Genomic DNA, 16,800 nt, shown 5'->3' with positions numbered 1-16,800 from the left:
ATGTGGGACCCTCCCGAGCGTGGGGACAGGTTGCACATCCTTCAGGGTGGCTGTGTTCAGTCATTCGCAGCTAAAGTCATAGCGTCCCTTTGCTTGAAGCCAGTGCTGGGCCAGGACCATGCTGTTGGTCGCCCTTCTCTTGACTTGGGCCTCTCAGCTGCTGCATTTCTCCTCAGTGGATCTATAGTACGATTTTGTAATTTTTTATGTTTATTTATTTATTTATTTATTTTTGAGGCAGAGTGTGAGCAGGAGAGGGTCAGACACACACACACACACACACACACACACACACAATCTGAAGCAGGCTCCAGGCTCTGAGCTGTCAGCACAGAGCGCCACATGGGGCTCGAACTCACGAACCGCCAAGAACCTGACCTGAGCCGAAGTCGGACACTTAATGGACGGAGCCATCCAGGAGCCCCATCTGAATGGATCTACATTATTGATGAGGGAGCGTGGGGCAAGCTAAGGGGCAAAGCACAAGCTAGCAGCCCCCCACCCAACCCCCAGGCGGAATATGGGTGATATTCCTTGGACACTCCTGGCTACCCAAGAACAAAGGGGAGGTGTTTACGTGCTTACCACGGTAATATGGGAAACTAAGGCAAATGAAAAACTAAATTCCCTTACTGCCGGCAGCCCCCTGACAAGTCCTTGAAACCGGCAGAGTGACCTCCCTCTAGGAGCTCAGCTGCCGCAAGGATGACACTTTGCTGGGGGCAAAAGAGAACCTTAGCTCAACATTATCCCAACCTCAAGGACCCTGTAAGTTTACTTCCTTTATCTCCACTGCCCCAAGATACGTGCAGGCAATCATACCCCCGAGGTTATGGCCCCTGATATACATCTGAAGAGTCTCATGACTGGGGTTTTATTAACCAGTAATAAGTGGTGTTTCCCTAGCAATAGCTAGCCCCTAAACCTTGCTTCCAAAATACCTTGGAGACTTACTTTATCCCTGACCACCTCCCAACCTGAGGGTATATAATTAGTTACCTGTCAGCTCTTCCTGCCCATGGGTCCTGTCCCCGTGCTTAAATAAAACCAACTTTTTGTACCAAAGACGTCTTCAAGAATTCTTTCTTGGACATCAGCTCTGGACCCCATGAACCGACCACCCCCCCCAAAAAAAACTTCATCATTGTAACCCTTACTAAATCCTTCTGAGACCAGCTGCTGGTCTCTGAGAGGCAGGTGGTTATGCTGGCAACAGCCCTGCCTGGGGAACCAGGAGACCTGTCTAGGATTATATGACAACGGACCTCGAGTTGCCCTTGAGCGAGGGCTTGCTAAAGAGAGAAATGGTCCTGGGACCTGGGAGCCAATAACAACGGTAGCACTATTTAAGATATTTTCAAGGGTATTTTCTTTTGTTATCTTCTCTTGCGCAGAACTGCTCTGGAAATTTCCATCTAGAAGGAGTAGGAAATGACCCAGAAAAGTCATATTCTTCAAACATTCATTACCTTGTTCATTAAAAGTAATCAGCACCCATTAGGAAAGGTGCCCCCTTGCAGATGAAGGAGACTTGATGCCCTGGGTTTCATGAGCCATTGGACTCCAAAACCCATCGCATGCTTGAAGACAGCTGGAGAGGGTGTATCTGGAAGAGTGCAATGGCAGAAATGTTCTAGATCTGTGCTCTCCCATACAGTAGGCACATATGGCTACTAAGCACTTGGATTGTGGCTAGTGAAACCGAGGGACTGAATTTTGTCTTATTTATTTATTTTTAAAGTTTATTTATTTATTTGTTTTTATTTTTTAAAGAATTAAAAAACTTTTTTTACCCTTTATTTATTTTTGAGACAGACAGAGACAGAGCGTGAACGGGGGAGGGTCAGAGAGAGGGAGACACAGAATCCGAAACAGGCTCCAGGCTCTGAGCTGTCAGCACAGAGCCCGACGCGGGGCTCGAACTCACGGACTGCGAGATCACGACCTGAGCCGAAGATGGACGCTTAGCCGACTAAGCCACCCAGGCGCCCCTAAATAATGTTTTTAATGGTTATTTTTGAGAGAGATAGAGGCATAGGGAGAGTGGGGGAGGGGCAGAGAGAGAGGGAGATAGAGAATCCCAAGCAGGCTCCATGCTGCCAGCGCAGAGCCCAACACGGGACTTGAACTCACGAAACCGGGGAGATCATGACCTGAGTGGAAACCAAGAGTCAGCCGCTTAACTGACTGAGCCACCCAGGAGCCCCTCATCCTTTCCTGATTATGCTGTTAGGCTGTGTTGTAGAAACAACCCTAAGACAGGGTGATGACGGTACCGTGGCCCGTGTTATCCACCAAGAGGTCAGCAAGGACAGTGGCCCTTTTGAAATGGCAAAGTGGGGACCTCCACGAATCTCCCCCCTCACCGAAAAACAATGTGAGTACTTACAAGGAGATATAAAAATCACCTTTTTCAGAACCCTGAAAATTAATCACAATTAATCAGAGGCTTGCAAGAGAGGTTCAATAATTAGTCATTTGGGAAATGCAAATCGAAACCACAGTGAGATGCCACGTTACACCCACTGGGTTGACTATAATAAAAAAAATAATAATAATAACAGGTATTGACAAGGACGTGGAGAAATCAGAAGGCTCATCCATCACCTTGCCGGCGGGAATGTAAAAAGGTGCCATCTCTCTGGAAAACAGCCTGGCGAGTCCTCACAAAGTTACCCTATGCCCCAATAATTGCCCTAGCGGCCGTACAACGAAAGGAATTGAAAGCAGGTATTCAGACCAATACTTGTACACCAATGTTCATAGCAACCAACTCACAATAGCCCCGAAGTGGAACCAACTCAAATGACCCGAGAGGTGATGAATGGAGACACAGGGTGGTAGATCTACACTATGGAGTATTATTTGGGCGTAAAAAAGGAATGAAGCACGGATAATGCTACAGTGTGGGCGACTCTTGAAAGCATGACGCGAAGTGAAGGAAGCCAGACGCAAAAGACCACGTACTACGTGATTTCCTTTCCGTGAAATATCCGAAATGGGCCACTCTATGGAGGCAGAGAGTAGACCTGTGAATGCCACGTGTTGGGGGGAAGGGAGGAAAGGAGAAGGACTGCTGATGGCTACTGAGCTTCTTTTTGGGGTGATGAATATGTTCTCCAATTACACAGCGGGGATGGTGGCACAAGGCTGTGAATATACCAAAGTCCACAGAATTGTGAACATTAGACGGTTACATTTTATGGTATGTGCATTACATCTCAAAAAAGGTGTTATGAAAAACAACCACATAAAGCTACCGATTAAAAAAAAAAACAAACACTTTGTTGCATCCACACGACTCCTGAAACAGAATGCTACGGGCACCAGTGACAGTCACAACAAAGTTTATTGCAATGAGAAGCAAGGCTGACCCATGGGGACCAACACTCTTGATAGTGCGGCCCGGAACAGCCGGGGTACAGAGTTTTTAAAGCCGATCACATCGTTTTATCATTACCTGGGAACAGAACAGAGAAACAGTTCCCAGATGAGTTAGAAACAGTTGCTGAATGAGGTGATTATTTTAGACTTTCTGCCGCTAAGTTGCAACCAGTGGATCTCCTTGACCTTGCCTCTGATGCTCTTTTCTTTGAGCGTTTGTTTCCTTCATTGGTGAAGCCTGATTTACAAGAGTATGAAGCGTAATTTACAAGAGTAAAGCAAGGCTGTTATCTCTTGACCTTCAGTGTCAGAACAAAGCTGTTATTTTTCAAACTACAATTAGCCCTACACTACAATTTAACCCTTACATCTCCCCCTTTTCTTGTCAGTGAATCAATCCCTTGATTCTTCGTTAGGAACTAAGGGGACATAGTTGGACCTAATCATTATTTTTGTTTCACCAACTCGCCTCTTGACCTACTGTTCTAACCAATTGATAATGCGCGGGCCTATAGTTAACCCGAGAAGTAACAATAGCAGTGGCCCAGCTACGACGGTGAGCAGTGATGTGAGCCAGGGGGACCAAGAGAATAAACTCTGATACCAATTATCGCTGGCCTCCAAGGCACATTCCCTGGTCCTAAGATTATCCCTGACCAAACTGAGAGTGTCTTGGATTATTCCAGAATTGTTGGCATGAAAACAGCACATTTCCCCGAGGGCCACGCAGAGGCCCCCTTCCTTCATGAAGAGTAAATCAAGTCCTCTTCTGTTTTGTAATACAACCTCGGCTAGGCTAAAGAGTCTAGTTGGTGTTCTGGCCGAGAAATTGAAGTTTCCAAGTAGCCAAGGTCTCGGTCTACTCGCTCGCTTACAGTTTTGAAATTTTCGTCCCCCACAATGAGTCCAACAGGTCCAATAGCTGTGGGTCCCGCAATTCCCAGTCCCACTAGGAGTGGAATTATATTCTCGGGACACTATGCACCAACCCTGTCCTTGGAGGCCTCCTAGGGTTAAAATTGGTTGTGAACCCCAAGGGGACAATGACATGCTTGGATTTAGCAATTTTATGACATGCTTTCCTATGTCTTGTCTAATGCTGGCATTTGTAGCCATTCCCACATAATATGGGGGGTTAGGGTTTAAACGCAGCCAACAATCTTGTACAATCTCGGTGTGAGATGAATTTAGCCAAGCATACAGAGAATCTACTACATTTAGCCAATGCGTCTCAGGGGAGAATGGGTTCTGGATATGACCTGTAGTTGGTAATTCTGACTTTGTGGGGGCATCCGATCGCAAGGTAGGTTGGGAAGGGACAGTCGGAAAGAGCGGGGGGGGGGGGTGTAAAATCATGTCCTTGTTTGGCTCTACCGGATCAGGTGGAGTTTTTTTTTTTTTAACCCTTTGTATAGTAAAGGAAATGCCTTTGTCAACTCTTGGAGCAGACATCCTGAGACCCCAAGCGTATCCAGTGTCCCAGGAAGAGGAAAAGGTACGGGAACTAGAAACCTTTTTTAAACATATTTTTGTTGGGTTGCCTTTTCCTTGGATCTGGAGTTCTAAGGAGGGTGGTTAAGGGGTCATGGCCCTGTCCCGCCAGCCAGGGAGCCAGCGTTTCATAACCCCATTTTGCACAATGGTATTGGCCTTTTCCTTCGCGTTCGACGTTTCTATTTGCAGGGCAACTGTATAACCCTGGTATGTCAGCCATTTTTTGTTCTTGATCCCTGTGTCCACATCCATACGTAACCATATAGGGGTTTTTGGGGACCGGAGGAGCAAAGCCCGTTGGCTGTTTATAATTAGTAATTAAAGTCCCCCATGAGTCCCCCACCAAGTCGCATAAATCAAACAAAAAACAAGGCACAGGGAAGAGGTATTAGATGCTATCACCTACCCTGTGACAGTGTCCCTGAGTTCCCATTGGTATGGCCACAAAGATAGGGGATGCAATTCCGTACAGTCCCCCACGCTTACCATTATACAAACCCAGACAATTATTATTATTACGCCCACATCAGTCTTAGCTTTAAAGGATCCTCTGGGTGCCTTCAGACCTTCCATTGTGTTCGTTATCCGGTTCCGTATCAGTCTGGGGTGTTCCCGCCTTCACGCAGTTTTTCTTGACCTGAGAGTGATGAATCCAGATTTGGACACCGTCTATCTTCACGGCCGCGGGTGTAGTCAGGATCACGGCGTGTGGTCCTTTCCGGCGTGGCTCCAGGGTTTTAGGCTCGTGCCTCTTGACCCAGACTAAGTCTCCTGGTTGAAAGGGGTGGGGAAGAACAGGAGGATGAGCGAAGGCTTCTCTCAAGGCCCTGGTTATTTCCTTCTGTACATGTTGCAGGGCCACGAGTGAAGCCAGCAGCTGGTCCTGTTCCAACTGTTCCATTATGTCGTCTCCTAGCCTTGGCAGGATAGGTGGAGGTCTGCCAAATAAAATTTCATAAGGGGAAAATCCCTTGACAAATGGAGTAAAACACGCTCGCAAAAGGGCAAAAGGCAGGACATCGACCCAATTTTCGCCCGTCTCAAGGGACAATTTGGTTAAGGTCTCTTTTAGGGTCCGATTCATCCTTTCCACCTGACCCGAGCTCTGGGGTCTATATGCACAATGTAATTTCCAATCTACTCCCAATGCCCGGGCTAGACCCCGGGACACCTGCGCCATGAAGGCCGGGCCATTGTCCGATCCTATGCTCAGAGGCAGCCCGAATCCAGGAATTATCTCATTTAATAATTCCTTAACTGTCACCTGAGCCGTTTCTGATTTAGTGACGAAAGGCTCGACCCACCCGGAGAAGGTGTCTACAAAAACAAGCAGGGATTTGTATCCGTATTCCCTTGGTTTAATTTCAGTGAAATCTACTTCCCCCAACCAGCCTGATTTACTTGGGCGCAACTTACACATCTTTCAACCACCTCTTCAATCTCTTCTCCCAGCCCTTGCGCCCTGAACTTTTTCCACACTAAGCGCCATCCTCGTTTTCCCCAGATGAGTCCCTTGGTGGAGCTGACCCACCATGCGCCGCCCGAGTGCCGCGGGTAGGAGTATCTTACCTTCAGGATCCTGAAACCACTTTTGTCCCGGCATCTTACTTCCCCCCTTTTCTGGAAACCCACTCCAAATCTTTAGGAGTGCAACTGGGCTAGATCGGTAGCTGCAAGGCACTTTCACTTTTAGTTAGGGCAGCTTCTCGGGCTGCGGCATCAGCCAGGTGGGTTTCCGACTGCCTCTAGGGAGTCGCCTTTTTGATGTCCCTGGCAGTGAATGATTGCCAGTTTTGCAGGTTCCCAGACGGCTGCCAGAAGGCCTAAAATTTTAGCTTTGTTTTTGACGGCCTTGCCTTCCGTCGTGAGGAGGCTGCGCTCTTGATAAATGGATCCGTGCACCTGGGCGGGGGCAAAAGCATAGCGGCGGTCCGTATAAATATTAACTGCCTTGTTTCTTTCGAGTTTTAGGGCTTTTGTTAGCGCGATGAGCTCTGCGCAGCGCTGGGCTGAAGTTCCCGGGGGGAAGGGTCTGTTGCCATAGAACCTCGCAGTCTGTCATCGCTGCAGCGCGGGCACGCCTTTGCCCTTGAAACACACAACCACTGCCGCCTGAAAACATGCTGATATCAGGGTCCTGTTGATATCAGGGTCCTGTAAGGGAACGTCCGTAAGATCGGAGCGGAGGGACGAGATCATCGCCAAGGTTTCTGGGCAAGAGTGCAGAGGGGGACCTTGTCCTTCGGGCAGCAAAGTGGCTGGGTTTAAGGCCGCGGAGGCACAAAGACGTATTCGGGGCCGGTCGAGGAGCAATGCTTGATATTGGGTAATCCGAGCATTTGACAGCCATCGCTCTGGGGGAGCCTGCAGCAAAGCCTCCACTTCATGGGGCCCCGTGACAGACAATGCCTGCCCCAAGGTTAGTTTGTCTGCGGCTTTAACTAGGAGCGCGGTGGCGGCAATTTGTCGAACGCGTGGGGGCCACCCAGAAGCAACTGGGTCCAGCCGTTTGGATAAATAGGCCACCGGTTGGTGCCAAGTTCCCAGGCGCTGAGTCAGAACTCCTTTGGCTACCCCCCCCCCCTTTTCGGCTACAAACAAATGGAATGGCTTGGTGGGATCTGGCAGGGCCCAGGCCGGTGGGGTCATGAGAGCATCTCGTAAGGCCTGGAAGGCTTTAGTTTGAGTCTCCCCCCATGTGAAGGACTCCGGAGACCCCTTGAGAGCGGCATACAAAGGGGCTGCCTGTTGAGCAAAGCCAGGTATCCGTAGTCTGCAGTGGCCTGCCGCCCCAAGGAACTCTCGGACTTGTTTGCGAGTTCTAGGCTGAGGAATATCGAGTATAGCCCGAATTCTTTGTTGACCGAGATAGCGCTTACCTCGTTTAAGGTTGTCACCTAAATAGGTCACCGCAGCACGACAGATCTGCGCTTTCCTGGCTGACACTCGGTACCCCAGTTTTCGCAGAAGACTCAAGAGTCCTTTGGTGGTACTTCAGGCATCCTAAATGAGAGGGGGCCGCCAACAAGATCTCATCAACATATTGCAATAGAGTTACCTGCGGGTTGGAGATTCGAAATGGCTCTAAATCCTGGTGCAGGGCCTCATTAAAAAGAATAGGAGAATTTTTAAATCCCTGGGGGAGTCGCGTCCAGGTGAGCTGTCCGGCTTTTCCCTCTTCAGGATCAGTCCATCCAAATGCAAATAGTGGCTGGCTTTGTGGGGCCAGCGGGATGGCAAAGAAGGCATCTTTTAAGTTCAGAACTGTATATAATACACTTGAGAAGGGGGAGGCAAACTAAGGAGAGTATGAGGGTTGGGTACAGTGGGATGAATGTCCATTACCCTGGCGTTTACTGCTCTTAGGTCCTGAACTGGCCGGAAATCGGATGAGTTAGGCTTCCGGATAAGGAGAAGCGGAATGTTCCATGGCGACTTGCATGGGATCAAAATGCCGGAGTCGCGCAAACACTTGATGTGAACGGCGATTCCCCGCCTAGCCTCCCGGGACGTGGGATATTAGTCTTACCCGAAGCGCGGATGCCTTAAGTTCCACTATTATCGGAGCTTGATGAATCGCCAGCCCCGGTGGATTGGTCTCAGCTCATACCTGGGGGAAGCCCACCTGGAGGCTTTTGAGGAGGGGATCGACTGCATGGACACTTTCATTAGGCACCGGAGAGAGCAGGTCCTCTTCCCCAAGTGGCACAGTCACCATTACGGTTGTTGGGCCATCCTGGCCGACTTTAATATGCATACCCCCTTTAGTGAATTTCAAAGAAGCCGTTAGTTAATGTAGTAGGTCTCTACCTAGTAATCCAGGGCAGGGGCATTCAGGCATGATTGGGAAAGAATGTGTGACAGTTTTACGGCCAAAATCTACTTGTCGTTCAGTGGTCCATTTACAAGTCTGGAACCCAGTTGCTCCTTGCACCAGGGTTGCTCCTCGCCTGGTGGGGCCAGGATCTTGTTTTAGAACTGAAAAGGTTGCCCCAATGTCCACCAAGAAAGTCTTAGGCTGGCCCCCTATATTAACAGTAACCAAAGGCTCAGAAGGGGCCACCGAGCCGTGGTCCCGTCAGTCAGAATCAACTTTCATTATCGACGCCTGGGGTGGCCGAGTTTTGCGTTGGGCTAAGTTGGGGCAATCCTTCTTCCAGTGTCCCTCTTGTTTGCAATATGCACCTTGGTTTTTTCCTAGTGGCGCTCTAACCCTTTGTCTGTCTTTTTTCTTTTGCCCAGACCAGAATTCTTTGGGCGTTTGGGGTCCTCTTCCCTCGCGGGCATCCAGGACGGGCGTTACCACCCTAGTCAATTTTTGTGTCTGTCTTTCTTCCTGAGAATCCCTATTGTTAAAAACTTTTTGGGCTATTTCAACTAACTCAGGTAAATTTTTTCCTTTCAACCCATCTAAGTTTTGTAACTTTTTCCGAATGTCTGGGGCTGCCTGTGAGACAAAGGCCAGATTTAATGCCCTTCTGTTTTCAGGTGCCTCAGGGCCTACAGGGGTAATGGTGCGGTACGCCTCCATGAGCCTTTCTAAGAAGGCCGAGGGGCTTTCCTCTGTCCCCTGAATGACTTCTGTTACCTTAGACGTGTTTGTGGGCCGGCGGGCAGCCGCTCGGAGACCTCCCAGTAGAGTCTGGCGAAATAGGGTCAATGATCGCCTACCGTGAGGAGTGTTTGGGTCCCAATTTTCAGGAAAAGACTTCCTCGACTACAGTGGGATCCTCGGTGGGTTGCCCGTTTGGTCCCATCACTAATTTCTGAGCCTCGCGATGGATCTTATCTCGCTCCTCAGTGGTGAAGAGAACTTGCAACAGCTGCTGGCAGTCATCCCAGGTTGGCTGATGGGTCACAAATATAGTTTCAAGGAGAGAAATTAATGCTTGGGGTTTCTCTGAGAACGAGGGGTTTCGAAGCTTCCAATTGTAAAGGTCGCTAGTGGAGAAGGGTACATAAGTCATAAAGGGTCGGACATCACCCTGCAAGGGTGGCCTTGGACGAAGGGGTCAGGCAGTGGGAGGGGGATGGAACGGAGTCCCTGACCAGGTGTGAGATGGGCTCAGGGGAGTGTCCCGACTCGGGCTTGCCTCCTGATCTGAAGCATCTTGACCCATATTCTTTGGGCGAGAACTATAGGGCGGCGGGTGGTAAGTTTCTTTTTCTTCCTCCGGTGCAGGTGATAGAGGGGGTGGCCACCTAGTCCTGTCAAGATTCTTATTCTGAGCTCCAAATGGGCTGCCTTTGAGCAGCAAAGCCTGTACTTTAGGGAGGCGAGGGGGAAGGGGAAGGAGAAGTTTTAACCAATCTGGAGGGTTTTCAATGAGGGTTCTCCACGCTCCAATGTATGGGATTTGGTCTTCGTGCCTAGAAAAGACACTATCATGAACCTTATATACCAAAGTAAGGTCAAAGGTCCCCTGTGGAGGCCATTCGACCTGAAAGCTGGTCCATTCCACCTCGCAGAGAGTTCGAAGGACTGGCTTCTTAACGTGGAGGCCAAACACTGAGGCAGCTTTTTTATAGTCCTGGAAATGGGTTAGTATGAGACTCAGAGGGGTGGGGGTACTCTGATTTTGACCCATGACAAAGATAGGCAGAACTGACAAGGTCGCCCAGACAGTCAACAGGAAGAAGACAATTAAGACACGAAGAAAACACAAGTTCGAGATCTCAAGGCCAGTAGGCTGTGGCAGCCACCTGAAAATAGGATCCTTCTGGACAAAAACCAAACCAAATGGGGTCCACCGGCGTCCCGGTAGGATCCCTGACTCTGGGTCTATAGCCGCGTCCAGCAGACCCTCCTGAGTCATTCAAATGGCGCGCTCCAAGAATTCCTTACCTCTCCCAATCCCAAGCCTCCTCCCAGGGGTCAGCGGAGCAGTCCGAGGAAAGGGCCCTGTTTCAGACCTTTCACTTTCCCGGCCAATGCACCGAATGTTGCATCCACACGACTCCTGAAACAGAATGCTACGGGCACCAGTGACAGTCACAACAAAGTTTATTGCAATGAGAGGCAAGGCCGACCGATCGGGACTAACACTCTTGATCAGAGTGTGGCCTCGAACAGCCAGGGTACAGAGTTTTTATGGCCGATCACATCGTTTTATCATCACCCGGGAACAGAACAGAGAAACAGTTCCCAGATGAGTTAGAAACAGTTGCTGAATGAGGTGATTATTTTAGACTTTCTGCCGCTAAGTTGCAACCAGTGGATCTCCTTGACCTTGCCTCTGATGCTCTTTTCTTTGAACTTTTGTTTCCTTAGTTGGTGAAGCCTGATTTACAAGAGTATGAAGCGTAATGTACAAGAGTAAAGCAAGACTGTTATCTCCTGACCTTCAGTGTCAGAACAAAGCTGTTATTTTTCAAGCTACAGTGTCAACACAAAGCTGTTATCTCTCAAGCTACACATTAGCCCTACACTACAATTTAACCCTTACAGTTGGACCAGGTGTGGGAAAGGAGATGAGGCAATCAGACACGTCTGAACGTCTTACACACTTAGAAAACTGTTTGGCAGAATCTGGGGCCACTCTGTGATCCTACACGCCCACCCCTGGGCATACACCCAGCACAAATGAGTGGCTGTGTCCACCCAAATACTTGTACAAGAATGTTCATGACCATGATGTTCATAATAGCCCCAACCTGGAGACAGCACAGATGTATTTCAGGAGGAGAATGGATATATACACTGTGGTACATTCGTACAATGGAATGCTTTGCAGCACTGAGAAAGAGCCAACTCCCAAAGCCTATATCACCATGGATGACTCCTAAAAACCTGTAATGAGTGCAAAAAAATCCCAACACACGGAAGAGCGCATACTGTACGATTCCACTGGCGTGAAATTCAAACATAAGTAGAACCAACTGATGATGATAGAGGTCTGAATGGCAGTTATAGCGGGGATCCAGTAATGACGTAGAGGGCTGTGAGGGAGACTGCTGGGGTCCCGGAGATCATCTCTATCTGGATCTGGTGTTTACGTGTGTAAAACTTACTCAGCTGCGCACTTAAATGTTGAGCATTTAATGGAGTTAAGTTATATCTTGATTAAAGTAAAATAAACCAACCAAAAAAATCACCAGAAGGCTCAGCACTTGGCTCTGGCTTTGCCTCCCCTCAGAAACGATCGACGAGTCAACACTCTACTCGTACACCCACCCATCCAGGCAGGGCTCGGTGTCCGGACTCAAGAAGGAGGAGTCACTGAGGTTTACGATCCGCCAGGGGGGCTCGGAGGACCTCAGGCATCGCTCAGGCTTCTGGTCCTTGTCCAGCGGGATGAAGACTCTCAGCTGGTCCCCATCCCCTTTGAACTTTTGTTTCTTTAGTTGGTGAAGCCTGATTTACAAGAGTATGAAGCGTAATGTACAAGAGTAAAGCAAGGCTGTTATCTCTTGACCTTCAGTGTCAGAACAAAGCTGTTATTTTTCAAGCTACAGTGTCAACACAAAGCTGTCCCATCCGGGACAGGGGACCCATTGGTCCAGTTGGCTGGCCAGCAGTGATACTCTGGGGTCATGGCTGTGAAGGTCTTCGGGAGGTTGTTACAGGAGGCCAGGATGGCAGGGAAGAGTATAAGCATGGTTCGGACGACTTGGAATTTCCCCCATGGCCCCAGCAGCATGGAGAAGTTCCGGGAAACCCATCGCGTCTCTCTCCGCTGCAGGTGTTCACAGAACACACACTCATGGCCTGTTTTATACACCCTCTTTACTCCTTCTTCTAGTGGGTTCTCGGGGAAGAGCTTCCGGGCATTTGTCCAGCGCCATGATACAATCACATCTTATTTGCTCTCCATCAGGAAATAAGGTGTTTCTACATAAGAATATTTCTTCAGGGAATAAACTTTTCACGTGACCATTTAAATGGAAGCCTTCCCGATAAGTTCCCTGAATCTTTTTTTTTTTTTAATGTTTATTCATTTTTGAGAGAAAGAGAGAGAGTGTGAACAGGGGAGGAGCAGAGAGAGAGGGAGACACAGACTCCGAAGCAGGCTCCAGGCTCCAAGCTGTCAGCACAGAGCCTGACGCGGGGCTCAAACTCACAAGCCGAGAGATCTTGACCTGAGCTGAAGTCAGACGCTTAACCGACTGAGCCACCCAGGCGCCCCTAAGTTCCCTGAATCTTAATTGTGTAAGTCAGTTGTCGATATCTATCAAAGACCTGCAGACCCGTCACCCCTCCGGGCTCAGGGGTTTCATTTCCGCTGTGTGTGGGATGACAAAAAGTGATGAATTCTCTGAGACAGCCTTGGTTAAAGTGAGAGGTGAAACCGTAGGCCATGGTCAAACTCGCCCAGGAGACAGTGCCAGGCCAAGGTCAAGCCTGACTGATGTAGCTGCTACAGACACAACGAGCCCCGTTAGATGTAAGAGTGATTACTCACATAGACAGTGAGAAGGGGAATCAGTGAAAGGTGCCAGTTTCCTGGGGTCCCGGTCTCACGTACCAAAAAGGACGACCTCGAAACCAAAGGGGCCAATGGGCCGCAAGGTGAGTTGAGGGCTGCCTGACAGGCGAGAAGCCCACGCCAGCCCCTGGCTGAGTGTTTTATATCCAGCAGCTCTCCTGAGGAGGCAGGTTGGAGGCCTTGGGCCACATCAGAGCATGAAAGTGACAAGAAAGTCTCATGATGCCTCAGGGTCGGTAAGTGAGCGAATGACAGATGACCTCATTGACGCTCCCACGGTCCTCCCACCCTCTGGTGGCTCGGGGGACCACAGCTTCCTGCCCAGACTTGGAGGAGCTGTGGTTCAAGCCTCCGCCTGCGTGGCCTGTGGGGACATGTGCAGTGTCACCAGGGCGCCATGGGGGAACACCTTCCCCTAAAACTCTGCCCCCGATCTTTCACCTGCAGCTAAGGCCGCCCCATCAGATGCCGACATTAATCGTACGGATAGGGAGGGGCTTGAACTAAGTATTCTTTCAATGTTTAAAATTGTGATTTCAAAAAAATTGTGGTAAAATTTTCTTTAATTAAAAAAATTTTTTTTAGTGTTTATTTATTTTTGAGAGAGAGACAGAGAGAGAGTGCGAGCAGGGGAGAGGCAGTGAGCGGGTGGGGGAGACACAGAATCCGAAGCAGGCTCCGGGCTCTGAGCTGTCAGCACAGAGCCCAACCCGGGGCTTGAACCCACGAACCGCGAGATCATGACCTAAGCCAAAGCCGAATGCTTAACCAACGGAGCCAGCCAGCCGCCCCTTGTCTCTATGATTTTGACTGCTCTAAGCACCTCATATAAATGGAGGAATACAGGCTTATTTTTTATTTTATTGTGTCAGGCTTATTTCACTTAGCATAACGTCCTTGTGGTTCGCCCGTGCTGTAGCCCGTTCAGAATTTCCTTCCTTTTAAGGTTGAATAATATGCCATTGGATGTATATACCACATTTTGTTTATCCAGTCATCAATCAACGGACACGTGGTTTCCTTCCACGTTTTAGCTCTTCTGGATAATACTGCCAATAAACACAGATGTACACGTATCTCTTGGATTTCCTGCTTTCAGCGCTTTGGGGGTACATACCCCAAAGTGGAATCGTGGGATCATTAGGTAATTCTATTTTGGTTTTTCAGAGGAGCCGCCATGCCGGAAGCCAAGCTATCCAACCAGCCTGATGTCCGGGCCCAGGCGGGGAACGGATCGGGACCACATGGTGGCCCACCGACAGTGAAGCTTCTTGTACTCCTGCTGTCATGTAATTTGGCCTTAGCGTTGGTCGGGGCGGCCCCCCTACCAGTGAGAGTACCTGGGGATTTGCCGGTTGGAGAATTGCCCACGACAGGCGCCCCCAGGAAAAGAACCACTGGGGAAAGAAATAAGATGCCGCAGGGAAATTGTGCAGCCCTACATCCAGCCCTTGCCACCCCCTATAAAGACTCCTCTACCTAAAGGAAGGACAGCCCCATATATTTCCCAGCCAAGGAGGGGGGACAAACGGGTTCGAAATCCCCACTCCGGCAACAAAGGAATGTATCTATGGATACAAGTTACGCCAACCCCTAGGCCCCCTTGGCCCCCAGGAGGCATTCCAGATGATAACCGGACCTGGTGGGTTAAGGTACAGAATGGTTCATTAGTTCCTAAGTATACATTGTCTCTCTGGGAGCACAGAAGGCGTGGGTCCCCAGGGCCCTCTTGGCTCCCTCCCGGCACCCCAGACCAAAGCGAATACTTTTGTTCCCGGTACCGCCAATGGCACAAAGGAACAATTAAGAAGTCATGTCCACTTGAGGTGTTGAGAGCTTGATGACCTTGAAAGGGCAGGAGGGAATGTTCTAAGAAAATAACTCTGTTGTTCCTTTATGGGTGATCACACAAAGGAACATTTTTAGAATCAGGTAATGCCGAGAAACACAGAGAACGCCCGCTACAAGGAATTTGCTAACAAATATAACGCCACGCTCGCCGCAATAAAACGGCCAGTCTAACACTCTGCTGTTGTCTGTGTCCGTCTGTCATCTTCGCCGACGCCGTTCATCCTTCGGGAACCCCTGGACCTGCTGGGGCTGGACCTCGGCAAGTGGCGCCCGAACAGGGACCCGAAGGTAAGCAACTAAGAAAGTAAGCAATTGAGAGTATTCGGGAAGGCTAGGACTCCCCCTGGGGTGCTGCAGACCCCCCTGCAGAGGATAAGCAGGTAAGCGAAGGGTGGACAGTTCAGAACAGAAGCTGAGAAGTCACGGGCCCTATTGAGTCTAAAGAGAGAAGACTCTTTATTGAAGTGCCATTGCGCATGCTAGGAAAAAGAGGGATTAAAGTCACCAACAGCCGGTTGGCTAGATTCCTGCATTTTGTTCAGGAATGTTGTCCGTGGTTTCCCGAGGAAGGTACGGTAAATTTGCAGACATGGAATAGAGCGGGCGATCAGCTTAGAGAATATTATACTCTCCGTGGACCAGAAAAGGTACCTGTCGATGCCTTTGCTCTTTTTTGGAATTTAATCAAAGATGCTTTAGAACCCCAACAAGAGGTGGAGAAACTTCCCCCAGCGGGAGAATTTTTCTTTAGGAGAAGGCCCTCCTTGGCTTTCTCCTGCTAAGTCTCAGGCGATGCTGGCTTCGGCCCCGCCTGATGACGATAAGCTTACACCCGAGGAGGAACAGAATTTGGAAGATGCTGCAGCCAAGTATCATGATGAGGGAAGCCCTATAGGGGTTTGTGCAGCTCAGCTGAACAATAAAGAGCCTGCGAAGCCTTTTCGGCCTCCCCCTGGTCCTTTACACCGTGATAAATTGTTTAGACGTCTGCCAGCTCGTCCCCCTCCTCCAATGACCTTGGCCCCACAAAAGGTCCATGGATCCTCAGGTTTTTCAGCTGCGTTAAGACAGGAAGAACTTGCAGGGATGTTGAGTTTGCTCACTGTTTTCCTGTCACGTATGGAGGAGAATTTGATGGGGAGGTCACTTGGGAACCTCCGCCATATAAAATACTCAAGGAACTAAAGGCTGCACGTCAGGACTATGGTCCTGTTGCTCCCTATACATTGACTCTTTCGGACACACTGCTTAACCGATGGATGACACCTTATGATTGGGTGCAAGTGGCCAAGGCCTGCTTGTCTGGTGGCGATCATCTACCGTGAAAGGCGGAATATGAAGAATTGGCCAAAAAGCAGGCTTCCATAAAAAGAAAGCCTAACGATGCTCCTATGACTATAGAAATGTTGTTAGGGAAAGGAGACTATGATACTGCCCGGAGTCAGATGTAATTTAGACAAGGATGTCCTTGCAGAAGTAAATTCCTGTGCAATGTTTGGAAGTCCTTGCCGGTCACCACTGGAGAAGCAACAGCACTAGGAAGTGTGAGACAAAAGGCAGACGAGCCTTTTGAGGATTTTGTCTCTCGCCTCATGGTGGCAGTGAAGAGTCATAACAGGTGAGGACCCAGCCAATACCTGCCTAC

The 16,800-nt window shown here is 49.4% G+C and overlaps 1 long non-coding RNA gene across 1 annotated transcript; it reads right to left on the bottom strand.

Annotated features, from left to right (window-relative positions):
* Nucleotides 1-5,174: 5,174 nt before the first annotated feature.
* Nucleotides 5,175-6,570, bottom strand: LOC115525296. Its single transcript, XR_003972342.1, has 2 exons — nt 6,448-6,570; nt 5,175-5,649 (listed from the first exon to the last, which is right to left on the bottom strand). It is a non-coding gene; the product is annotated as an uncharacterized LOC115525296 (long non-coding RNA).
* Nucleotides 6,571-16,800: the final 10,230 nt, after the last annotated feature.

This window comes from Lynx canadensis, chromosome D1 (assembly GCF_007474595.2).
Source record: "Lynx canadensis isolate LIC74 chromosome D1, mLynCan4.pri.v2, whole genome shotgun sequence".
NCBI lineage: Eukaryota > Metazoa > Chordata > Mammalia > Carnivora > Felidae > Lynx > Lynx canadensis.
The sequence above is the reverse complement of the archived record's forward strand: the minus strand, read 5'-3'. Positions and strand labels throughout refer to the sequence as shown.